The sequence below is a fragment of the Entelurus aequoreus genome, linkage group LG25, assembly GCF_033978785.1.
Source record: "Entelurus aequoreus isolate RoL-2023_Sb linkage group LG25, RoL_Eaeq_v1.1, whole genome shotgun sequence".
Taxonomy (NCBI): domain Eukaryota; kingdom Metazoa; phylum Chordata; class Actinopteri; order Syngnathiformes; family Syngnathidae; genus Entelurus; species Entelurus aequoreus.
Genome location: NC_084755.1, coordinates 15077592 through 15090038, shown reverse-complemented (window position 1 = coordinate 15090038; position 12447 = coordinate 15077592). Strand labels below are relative to the sequence as shown.

At 42.8% G+C, this 12447-nt stretch overlaps 1 protein-coding gene across 2 annotated transcripts in view; it reads left to right on the top strand.

Annotated features, from left to right (window-relative positions):
- The window catches only part of srebf2 (sterol regulatory element binding transcription factor 2), a 98631-nt gene that overhangs the window by 839 nt on the left and 85345 nt on the right, over positions 1 to 12447 (top strand). The gene's annotated exons all lie outside the window — the stretch shown is intronic.

The window sequence follows — 12447 nt, the reverse complement described above, 5'->3', positions numbered from 1 at the left end:
CAATTGAACTTTTTTTTAATCAGCCCCTGAAGTCCACTAGCAGCTATTAAAATTCTAAAATAAGGTTGCTGAATAGACAATAGTTTCGTTTCTGACCGTCCAAGATAAACAAAAGGCTCTCATCACACTTTTATTACGGTATAGAACAGGTGTGGCCCAAAGTGCGGCCTGCAGCTTGAGTTTCGTTGACCCACAACATGTTGACAAAAAAACAGGCAAAATGTAAGAAAAAGAGCAAAACAACCTAATGTAATTAGAAAAAAGCAGAACATTTAATTTCAAAAATGTAAATTCTTGTGTTAATTAAATTTTAATATAGTTTTTATTTTGTAAAAAAAAAAAAAGCATATACTCTGCTCAAGATGCAAAAAAAATGCATTTTTTAAAGTCTTTTTTTCATACAAGAACTATTTTGATAATATATATTTCAAGTGGCATTAAAACATCATTACAAAAACCACTATAAGACACCAAACGCATCAATTGAACTTTTTTTTAATCAGCCCCTGAAGTCCACTAGCAGCTATAAAATTCAAAAATAATGTTGCTGAATAGACCATAGTTTTATTTCTGACCGTCCAAGAAAAAGAGCAAAACAATCTAATTAATTAGAAAAAAGCAGAACATGTAATTTAAAAAATTTAAATTCTTGTATTAATTAAATTTTAATATACTTTTTATTTTGTGTAAAAAAAAAAAGGCATAGACTCTGCTCAAGATGCAAAAAAATGCACTATTTTTAAAAAAGTTATTTTTTCAAACAAGAACTATTTTGATCATATATATTTCAGGTGGGATAAAAACATCATTTAGAAAAACACTAAGACACAAACGTATCAATTTAACTTTTTTTGTTATCAGCCCCTGAAGTCCACTAGCAGCTATAAAATTCTAAAATAATGTTGCTGAATAGACAATAATTTTATTTCTGACCGTCCAAGATAAACAAAAGGCTCTCATCACACTTTTATTACAGTATAGAACAGGTGTCCAAAGTGCGGCCCGGGGCCATTAGCGGCCTGCAGCTCCAGTTTTGTTGGCCCCAACATGTCAAAAAACAGGAAAAATGTAAGAAAAAGAGCAAAACAATCTAATGTAATTAGAAATAAGCAAGAACTATTTTGAGAATATATTTTTCATGTGGGATAAAAACATCATTTAAAAAAACACTATAAGACACCAAAACACATCAATTGAACTTTTTTTAAACTAGCCCCTGAATTCCTCTAGCAGCTATAAAATAATAAAATAATGTTGCTGAATAGACAATAGTTTTATTTCTGACCGTCCAAAATGTTGACACACACACACGTAGGACAGAGGATTCTTGTCGATCCATCGTCTGTCTGCGCAGCGCCAGCATCGATCCTGCTGCCGTGTGTGGAACTGTCAGTTTGCACGTCCCTCCCACACGTGCTAAACAAAACGCAAAATAGTGATGAGAGTTGATACATCACATTGCTGTGCTATATAATAATATTTGCATCTCTTCTTTCCAGCGTTTTGATGATCAGCATATATTTTTCAGATTAATATATAACTATTTGTGTAATAAATACAATTTAATACAATGCAAAAATCCTCACATTTATTGATTTATTTATCTTTGGAGAATTTTGACCAATATTTTAGGTCAAAGCATAATCATTTTTGTAAATGTATCAATAAGTGCTTTAAGTACATTATGCTTGTCAGGATTTCCCCTAAACTGCCAAGATGCCTGTGGCGGTGGGGGCGTGGTCGAGTAATTTGCATAATTTGCTATGATGACATGATTTTCTTTAAAAAGGCTCAAAAAATGTATACACACATTTAAAACCAATTTGTTATTATTAATCAGTATTAACATTTTTCTAATAGTTTTGCCATATTTTCAATTGTTGCTGCATTTTGTACTTTAAGATTTTTTCAAGTGTTTACAGACATTTAATTACATTTTTAAATTAAAAACAACTTGGAACAAATGTAGCATCTTCTGATGGTGTTATTATAAAGTTTAGTCGTGTTTAGAGACTCTACTTCTGTCCCTCCATGTCCCTGATGAAAGATGCTAGCTGCAGCGAGCATGACGTCACACTTGCTCTAATTGGACTTTCTCTGCCTTAAAGTCCTGTCCTCTTAACATTTGCGCATTTTGTGGATGACTGTCCGCGGGTGTATCTGCAATATATAAAAATCACGTCCATATCACAGACATGCTGACAACCCTGCAGACAGTCACAATGACATGCACTTTGTTTACATCCGGTTTCGGTCGTTTGGTCTTCAGTGATCAAAGTATTTTTTCGGTGGTCAACTTTTTGTTACATCACTTGTCAATAGTGCGCAAATAATAGACTATATATGTTAGTTCATACTGTTACAATGTTCGTGTGGTTTGGATTCAATGTCAGTTTTTCCCATCGTCGCAAACACACACCGTCCGTGCCTAAAAGGTGATTGGTGGAGAATGAGGAAGTGTTGCTACGTGTTAAAGTTAAAGTACCACTGATAGTCACACACACACTAGGTGTGGTGAAATTACCCTCTACATTTGACCCATCCCCTTGTTCCACTCCCTGGGAGGTGAGGGGAGCAATGAGCAGCAGCGATGGCCGCGCTCTGGAATATTTTGGTGATTTAACCCCCAATTACAACCCTTGATACTGAGTGCCAAGCAGGGAGGTAATGGTCCCATTTTTATAGTCTTTGGTATTACTCGGCAACTCAAGGCGGACACTCTAACCACAAGGCCACTGAGCACTGAGTGTCCGTGCGGACTCACAGAGACAAAAGTGTGTGCACGGGATGTAAAACCTGTTGGAATTGTGCAGTTTGTTATCATAAGAATGGTAATAAAAGTAAAAAAATAGCGTCAGACTGTGTGATTTCCTTTAGGGGCTACAATATATTATATTACTGATTAATTAATTTGTTTTCAAGTTTAAAAAAAAAACTTATTTTCAAGGTGTGGCGGTAGTAAAAATACTGCAGTGGGCCACATTCAATTACATTAAGGGGAAACCCTGCTTGCGTAAGGTACTTTTTTAAAACCTTTATTTTGTTAGCGCAGTTATTGTGAAGGGAGGAAGTGTGCTGCTGTTCTAACCTTGACGGGTGTGGAGACGACTTGAAGCTGTTAAAAAAAGAGAGAGCCTCTCAAGGTTGTACGTCAATCATCCATGATGTCGTTCACAACAACACAAGCAACTGAGATGTGTTGTGGGTGTATGGATTGTAGGGCTGGGCGATACGGCCTTTTATTAATATCTTGATATTTTTAGGCCATTTCACCCCCCACATGCCCTCTGTGTCCGAGTCCAGCAACACTGAAGCACATCCTGGTGGGCTGCAAGACCAGCCTCACCCAAGGCCGTTACACCTGGCGGCACAACCAGGTGCTAAAGTGTCTTGCAGCAGTGCTGGAAAGTCGACGGACAAGTGTCAATGCCCTTCCTCCTTCGTCATCCCGTTGGCAAGCAACAACATTTGTCCGGGAGGGCGAGGGTCAAGCCAACCTCACCCCCACAAGACCAGACACTGGACAGCTAGGCGGGGCACGGGACTGGAGACTGCTGGCAGACCTGGGCCAGAGACTCTGCTTCCCAGGTGAGATTGCGTCCACCAACCTGCGGCCAGATCTTGTTCTGTGGTCAGCTTCGCTCAGGCTAAAATCCTGCGACGAGACACTGTGGAAGGAGGTCAACACTGATCTCTGCAACATCATAGAAGGGATCAGAGGCACCGCCATGAAGAAGTTGGAGAGAATGGGGGATCTAATCTATGCCTATGGAGTGGAACGGTTTGGAGTGGTCGAAGGAAAACGATCTGCTCCATCAATCCCCACTAAGTCCAGAAGACAGACAGAAATAGACCGCCTAGTCAAGGAGAGGAGACAGCTGAAGAAGCAATGGAGGAAGGCCACAGAGGAGGAGAAGGAGGGCATAAACCTGCTGCAGGGAGAGATCCAGAGTAGACTTGCAACACTGAGGAGAGCGGAAAACCTTCTGAGGAAGCGCAGAAGGAAGGAGCAAACAAGAACACGCTTCTACAAAGACCCCTTCAAATTTGTGAAGAGTCTGTTCACAAAGGAGAAGTCTGGAAGTCTCACAGTGTCAAAGGCCAACCTGGAAGAACATCTGCAAAAATCCAGCACAGACGACCGACACCATGAAGAGGTTACACTCCCACCTGACATGCCACCAGTCAATCCACCAGAGCACGATCTAGACATCAGCCTACCCAGATGGAGTGAAGTAGACAAAACCGTGCGTAGAGCAAGGGCCGCATCAGCTCCAGGTCCCAACGGAGTTCCATACAGGCTCTACAAAAACGCACCAGATGTCCTGCGCTTCCTCTGGAAGCTGATGAGAGTTGTGTGGCAAAAGAAGGAGATACCAACTTCCTGGCGAAGAGCCGGTGGAATCCTTATCCCCAAGGAAAAGGACTCATCAGAAATCGGCCAATTCCGCCAGATCAGCCTTCTAAATGTCGAGGGAAAAATATTCTTCAGCGTGGTTGCTCATAGGCTGGCAGGATATCTGCAAAGAAACAACCTGATTGACACATCAATCCAGAAAGCAGGCATCTCAGGCTTCCCCGGTTGCATGGAACATACTAGTGTCATCTGGCATCAGATCCAGGTTGCCAAGAAGGAGAGAACAGACCTTTATGTGGTTTTCCTGGATCTCGCCAATGCCTTTGGCTCAGTCCCTCACAACCTCCTGTGGACAGCTTTCGACTACTTCAGGGTCCCAGCAGCTCTCACAACCCTTGTCAAGGCCTACTTCCAGGACGTCCAGCTATGCGTGACAACTGCCGAGTACACCACAGCATGGCAACACCTGGAGGTGGGAATCATGGCCGGCTGCACCATCTCCCCGCTGGCCTTCACCATGGCCATGGAGGTGATCATCCGGGCATCGCGATGGGTGGTTGGGGGACAGCTAATAAGACCTGGCCTGAGGCTGCCGCCTGTCAGAGCCTACATGGATGACCTCACAACACTCACCACAACCAAGGCTTGCACTGTACGGCTTCTGAGAAAGCTCCAAGAAAACATCGAGCTGGCTCGCATGAAGATCAAGCCAAGCAAGTCCAGAAGCATCTCTATTGACAAGGGGAAACTGTCACACCACCGCTTTCACATTGGTGAGGAACCTATTCCAACAGTCTCCGAGAAGCCTGTGAAGTCCCTAGGTCGTTGGTATGATGCCTCCCTCAAAGACAAAGAGCAGGTAGATCAGCTCAGGAAGGAGGTAGCCAGCGGCCTGGAGAACATCGACAGAACCCTGCTTCCTGGCAAGCTGAAGCTCTGGTGCATGCAGTATGGACTACTTCCACGCCTATTGTGGCCACTAACCCTCTATGAAGTCCCGCTCTCTAAGGTGGAAAAGCTGGAGAGACTGGTTAGCTCATATGCAAGGAAGTGGCTTGGCCTTCCCAGGTGCCTCAGCAGTATTGGACTCTACGGCAAAGGAATGTTAGAACTGCCCATTTCCAGTCTCTCAGAGGAGTTCAAGTGCGCCAAAGTCAGACTGGAGATGATGCTACTGGATTCCAGTGATCCATTTGTAGCCCAAGCTGCCCCCATTCTGGCTACTGGGAGGAAGTGGACCCCACTGGCTGCAACTGAGCAGGCTAAAGCAGCACTCAGGCACAGAGACATTGTGGGCCGAGTGCTGCAGGGGAGGAGTGGTCTTGGCCTTGGGGCCAATACACCAGCCTGGAGCAAGGCCACTCCATCTCAGAGACGCAAGCTGGTGGTCCAGGAGATACGTCGGGAAGAGGAAGCAAGAAGGTGCGCACAAGCTGTGGCGCAGGCAAAACAAGGGCAGTGGATGACATGGGAAGGAGTAGAGAAGAGGAAGATCTCCTGGAAAGAGCTGTGGGAGATGGAGGCATTCAGGGCAAGCTTTACCATCAGGGCTGCCTACGATGTCCTGCCTTCTCCAAAAAACCTCAGCCAGTGGTATGGTGAAGACCCCACATGCCCTCTGTGTCCGAGTCCAGCAACACTGAAGCACATCCTGGTGGGCTGCAAGACCAGCCTCACCCAAGGCCGTTACACCTGGCGGCACAACCAGGTGCTAAAGTGTCTTGCAGCAGTGCTGGAAAGTCGACGGACAAGTGTCAATGCCCTTCCTCCTTCGTCATCCCGTTGGCAAGCAACAACATTTGTCCGGGAGGGCGAGGGTCAAGCCAACCTCACCCCCACAAGACCAGACACTGGACAGCTAGGCGGGGCACGGGACTGGAGACTGCTGGCAGACCTGGGCCAGAGACTCTGCTTCCCAGGTGAGATTGCGTCCACCAACCTGCGGCCAGATCTTGTTCTGTGGTCAGCTTCGCTCAGGCTCGTGTACATCATAGAGCTCACGGTGCCCTGGGAGAGTGCAATGGAGGAGGCCTACGAGCGCAAGAAGTTGAGGTACACTGAGCTTGCAGCCGATGCGCAACAACAAGGCTGGAAAGCGAGGGTACGCCCAGTGGAAGTAGGCTGCAGAGGATTCGTGGCCACCTCAACATCCAGGCTCCTCAGGGAAATGGGAGTGCGAGGGAAGGCCCATCGACAGGCAGTGAAAGACCTCTCAAAAGCCGCTGAAAAGGGGAGTCAGTGGCTGTGGGTCAAGCGAAGGGACTCCACCTGGGCTTTCAAGTGAGTGATGCCATCTAGGGAGTGATCCTGGGACGCTGGGACTCACTGCTGAACCCTCTGGAGGTGTCGTGGGCCTATCAGCGAAACACTGAGGATGGGGGGCGCCCACTTGATAACCCAGAGGATGCCTTCACTCGCTTGACCATCCCACTAAGTCGCATAGGTGTCTCAAGTATGCATTAGGGGATTGTAACATCTAGTCCTACACAACAGATCTATCTCGATATTTTGCCTTAGCCTTGAATGAACACTTGATGCATATGTCACACCAGTATGATGATTCTATGTGTCTACATTAATGCATTCTTGTTCATACTGCATTGATAATATATGCTCATTTTAAACTTTCATGCAGAGAGGGAAATCACAACTAAGTCAATTTACCAAAACTGTATTTATTAAACAGTTATTAAGCAGTGGCACAAACATTCATGTCATTTCAAAACAGAAAGTGCAAGATTGTCAGAGACATTTTAAAACAAGCTATAAGTGCACTTTTGTGAATGATGTCACCAAGATGACTTATCAAAACAACACTAAATTAAAGTGTACTTTTTGTACAGAACGCCACTACAATAGTTAAAAACAAATAAATCGCCCAGCTATAATGGAATTTTCTGTTTAGTTTTTCAGGGATGAATGAGGGGTCCTGGACACGTTATTTCCCAAACAAATGTTCCTTCTCCTCCCAATGACATAATTTCACTCACATTTATGTGAATTTCCCTGATATTCGGTGTTTAACAGTCGATTCCGTTCTGTTGGCTTCGTCCGCAGTTATGTCAACGCGGAAATGCCTTCCTTTTTTTGTTGAGTTTAGTGGTTTTCGATTAGGCATACGAGCGATGTCAAATAACAAGTGGCAACCATGGTAAGAGCCCAAACCTCTAGTAGACGTGGTCTTGTTTTCACTCATACGCTCACTCATCCGTTTCACCGTTACAAGCTCTGGAATGTGCATTTTTATAATATTTTCATGATCGTGAGAAGCCAAAATCATTTCATTAATTGTCCAGCCCGTATGAACACAAAGTTGACAAACTGTAAGTTTTGTCTTTAGATGTATGCAATCTGTCCATATTAGCGTTGTACGGTATACCAGTACTAGTATAGTACCGCGATAGGGGACGGCGTGGCGAGGTTGGGAGAGTGGCCGTGCCAGCAATCTGAAGGTTACTGGTTCAACCCCCACCCTCTACCATCCTAGTCACGTCCGTTGTGTCCTTGAGCAAGACACTTCACCCTTGGTCCTGATGGGCCTGGTTAGCGCCGTGCATGGCAGCTCCCACCATCAGTGTGTGAATGTGTGTGTGTGAATGGGTGAATGTGGAAAATAGTGTCAAAGCGCTTTGAGTTCCTCCAAAAGGTAGAAAAGCGCTATACAAGTACGACCCATACTAATTAATCATGAATCGGTACTATACCGCCTCTAAAAAGTACTGGTTCCCCCGCACCCCCCTTTTTTTTTTTTTTCCTAGTGACATTGCTGGTTTTACGAGTAGAGGAGTGTGTTCGGCAAGCAGACACAGTGTGAAGACAGAAAAGGCAGAACGGACGCATTTTGGCTTAAAAACTAACGATAAAGGTGAAGTTATAACACTGAAACACCCTCAGGAAGAGGTGCTTTAAGACATGGCTAGCTAGCTAGCGGCTAACGTCAAGCCGCAGTCTGCAGTGTTTTAGCTACTTCTAAATCACTAATCCTCGCCTCCATGGCGACAAATAAAGTATGTTTCTTGCATTATCACTGGAGGACGAGGAATAGCTAAACATGCTTCACTACACACCATAGCTCACCGGCATCATAATGTAAACCAGGGGTCACCAACCTTTTTGAAACCAAGAGCTACTTCTTGGGTACTGATTAATGCGACGGGCTACCAGTTTGATACACACTTAAATAAATTGCCAGAAATAGCCAATTTTCTCAATTTACCTTTAACTCTATGTTATTATTAATAATTAATGATATTTATCTTTGTGGAAACACCGATCATCTTAATGATTTCTCACAATAAATATATATAGAAACAGATAAATATCAATATGCAACACTTTATTTTTATATTTACTCTAAGTGCACATTTTTCAAATTGAACATTTTCAAATGATCACTTCTAAGACCGTCTTGTGAAATCACAATATCCCATTTTAACTAGCTAGCCACTAACATTTTTTAACAAATCATAAATTACTTTGCACCATGTTTGTACAAATAATAACTCATGTAAAATACAAAAGTCAACTCTCAAATTTTTAGATACAGCATGCCACACTTTGAACTGGACACCAAATCTGTTATCTGTTTCTTTGTCAGTTAGTGAAGACCAAGTCTTTAAAATATTTTCTTGGATTTTCAAATTCTATTTGAGTTTGGTCTCTCTTAGAATTAAAAATGTCGAGCAAAGCAAGACCAGCTTGCTAGTAAATAAATACAATTAAAAAAATAGAGGCAGCTCACTGGTAAGTGCTGCTATTTTAGCTATTTTTAGAACAGGCCAGCGGGCTACTCATCTGGTACTTACGGGCTACCTGGTGCCCGCGGGCACCGCGTTGGTGACCCCTGATGTAAACAAACACCATGGGTGGATCTACACCTGACATCCACTGTAATGATACCAAGTACAGGAGTGTATCTAGTCGATACTACTATGAATACATCAATGTTTTTTAGTATCACAAAATCTTTTTTTGTTTTTTTAAAATTTATGTTATGTTTATAAACTCAGGAAATATGTCCCTGGACACATGAGGACTTAAATGATGACCAATGTATGATCCTTTAACTACTTGGTATCGGATCGATACCCAAATTTGTGGTATCATCCAAAACTAATGTAAAGTATCAAACAACAGAAAAATAAGTGATTATTACATTTTAACAGAAGTGTAGATAGAACATGTTGAAACAGATAATAACCAGATATTAACAGTAAATGAACAAGTAGATCAATAATCCATTTGTACAGTTTGTCCCTCATTATGTTGACAAAATAATAGAATGATTAATGACACAATATGTTACTGCATAGTCACCAGACTAATTAGGAGCCATTGTTTGTTTACTTACTACTAAGACAAGTTGTCTAGTATGTTCACTTTTTTATTTATGCACAAAATTGCAATAAAAAACATATGTTTAATGTACCGTAAGAATAATGCCAATAAAAATAAAGCCAATAATGCCATTTTTTGTGGTCCCCTTTATTTAGAAAAGTATCGAAATACATTGGCATCGGGACAACCCTAGTCCATATATGTAATATATGTCCGTTTTCAGCATTGTTACGTACAAAAAATAATATTAAAAAGGCCCCCGTATACATTGACTTTTCGTTATGTGACCCTCGGTGAAAAAAGTCGGGACACCCCTAGTATAGAAACACTCGACCACAATAATATATTTAAGGGTAATATAAAATATACAGAAGTATCTTATTGAATAGCCAACATAGGCAAAATCAACATTATGAACTGTTGAGGGCAAGTTGTGTTTTCATGAGGGAGTCCATCGACCAGCGAGGTCATACCCACTCATGTAATCCCACTTAATCATCATGTCAAAGAGAGGAATGTGTAGACTGTGAGACACTTATGATAGATGACAGGCCTCGGGTTGGGTGTTTGTTTACATATTGTCCCATAACTGTGCCAAAATGGTACCAATTGAAACGGCGCCTGTGCTTATACGGCGCTCCAACCAGTAGACTTAAAAAGATGTAGGAAAACTAAAAGATGTTGGCCATAAACAATGGCTTTTTTAATAGTAATACTCCAAAGACATGCACCTGGGGATAGGTTGATTGGCAACACTAAAATTGGCCCTAGTGTGTGAATGTGAGTGTTTTCTGTCTATCTGTGTTGGCCCTGTGATGAGGTGGCGACTTGTCCAGGGTGTACCCCGCCTTCCGCCCGAATGCAGCTGAGATAGGCTCCAGCACCCCCCGCGACCCCAAAAAGGGACAAGCGGTAGAAAATGGATCGATGGATGGACTGTGACATGCAAGTTGACAACAGTAATGAATAATCCATCCATCCATTTTCTACCGCTTATTCCCTTCGGGGTCGCGGGGGGTGCTGGAGCCTATCTCAGCTACAATCGGGCGGAAGGCAGGGTACACCCTGGACAAGTCGCCACCTCATCGCAGGGCCAACACAGATTGACAGACAACATTCACACATTAGGGCCAATTTAGTGTTGCCAATCAACCTATCCCCAGGTGCATGTATTTGGAGGTTGAAGGAAGCCGGAGTACCTATACTTAAATAATGTAAAAGAAATGCAATTATTACTAAGTAATATATTAGTCCTAACAACGGGAATACATGCTCTGTATTCCATGCGACCATGCAAGAGTTATGTATTATTAAGCAAAATACAGTCACTTTCCAATTTTATTTCACAACATGAACTTAAAGGCCTACTGAAACCCACTACTACCGACCACGCAGTCTGATAGTTTATATATCAATGATGAAATCTTAACATTGCAACACATGCTAATACGGCCGGGTTAACTTATAAAGTGCAATTCTAAATTTCGCGCCACACTTCCTGTTAAAAACGTTTTATTATGCTGACGTATGCGTGTGACGTCACGAGGACAAGGGAAGTATTCGGAGCCCGGAGAATCCTATACAACAAGCTCTGTTTTCATTTCATAATTCCACAGTATTCTGGACTTCTGTGTTGGCGAATCTTTTGCAATTTGTTTAATGAACAATGGAGGCTGCAAAGAAGAACGTTGTAGGTGGGATCGATCGGTGTATTAGCGGCTGGCTGTAGCAACACAACAAGGACTTAGCAGATGCCTAGCCGATGCTAGCCACCAAACCCACGGATGAAGTCCTTTGTCGCGCCGTTGATCGCTGGAACGCAGGTGAGCACGGCTGTTGATGGGCAGATGAGGGCTGATGAATGGGCAGATGAGGGCTGGCTGGCGTAGGTGGAGCGCTAATGTTTTTATCATAGCTCTGTGAGGTCCGGTTGCTAAGTTGCTAAATTAGCCTTAGCGTCGTTAGCAACAGCATTGTTAAGCTTTACGAGGCTGAGAATTATTAACCGTGTAGTTACATGTACATGGTTTAATAGTATTGTTGATCTTCTGTCTATCCTTCCAGTCAGGGATTTATGTATTTTGTTTCTATCTGCATTTGAGAACGATGCTATCACGTTAGCTCAGTAGCTAAGTGTGTCACCGATGTATTGTCGTGGAGATAAGTCACTTTGAATGTCCATTTCGCGTGCTCGACTCTCATTTTCAAGAGGATATAGTATTGGAGGTGGTTTAAAATACAAATCCGTGATCCACAATAGAAAAAGGAGAGAGTGTGGAATCCAATGAGCCAGCTTGTACCTAAGTTACGGTCAGAGCGAAAAAAGATACGTCCTGCACTGCCTCTAGTTCTTCACTCGAACGTGCCTCATCCACGAATCTTTCATCCTCGCTCAAATTAATGGGGTAATCGTCGCTTTGTCGCTCCAAATCTCTCTCGCTGCATTGTAAACAAAGGAAAATTGTGAGGAATATTACCTCCTGTGATGTCACGCTACTTCCGGTACAGGCAAGGCTTTTTTTATCAGCGAGCAAAAGTTGCGAACTTTATCGTCGATTTTCTCTACTAAATCCTTTCAGCAAAAATATGGCAATATCGCGAAATGATCAAGTATGACACATACAATGGATCTGCTATTCCCGTTTAAATTAAAAAAAATAATTTCAGTAGGCCTTTAAATGGGTCATATTATGATTTTTTTACATAACATGTGATGGTGGTTCTTGAGTCAAAATGTTGCATAAATTATGTTT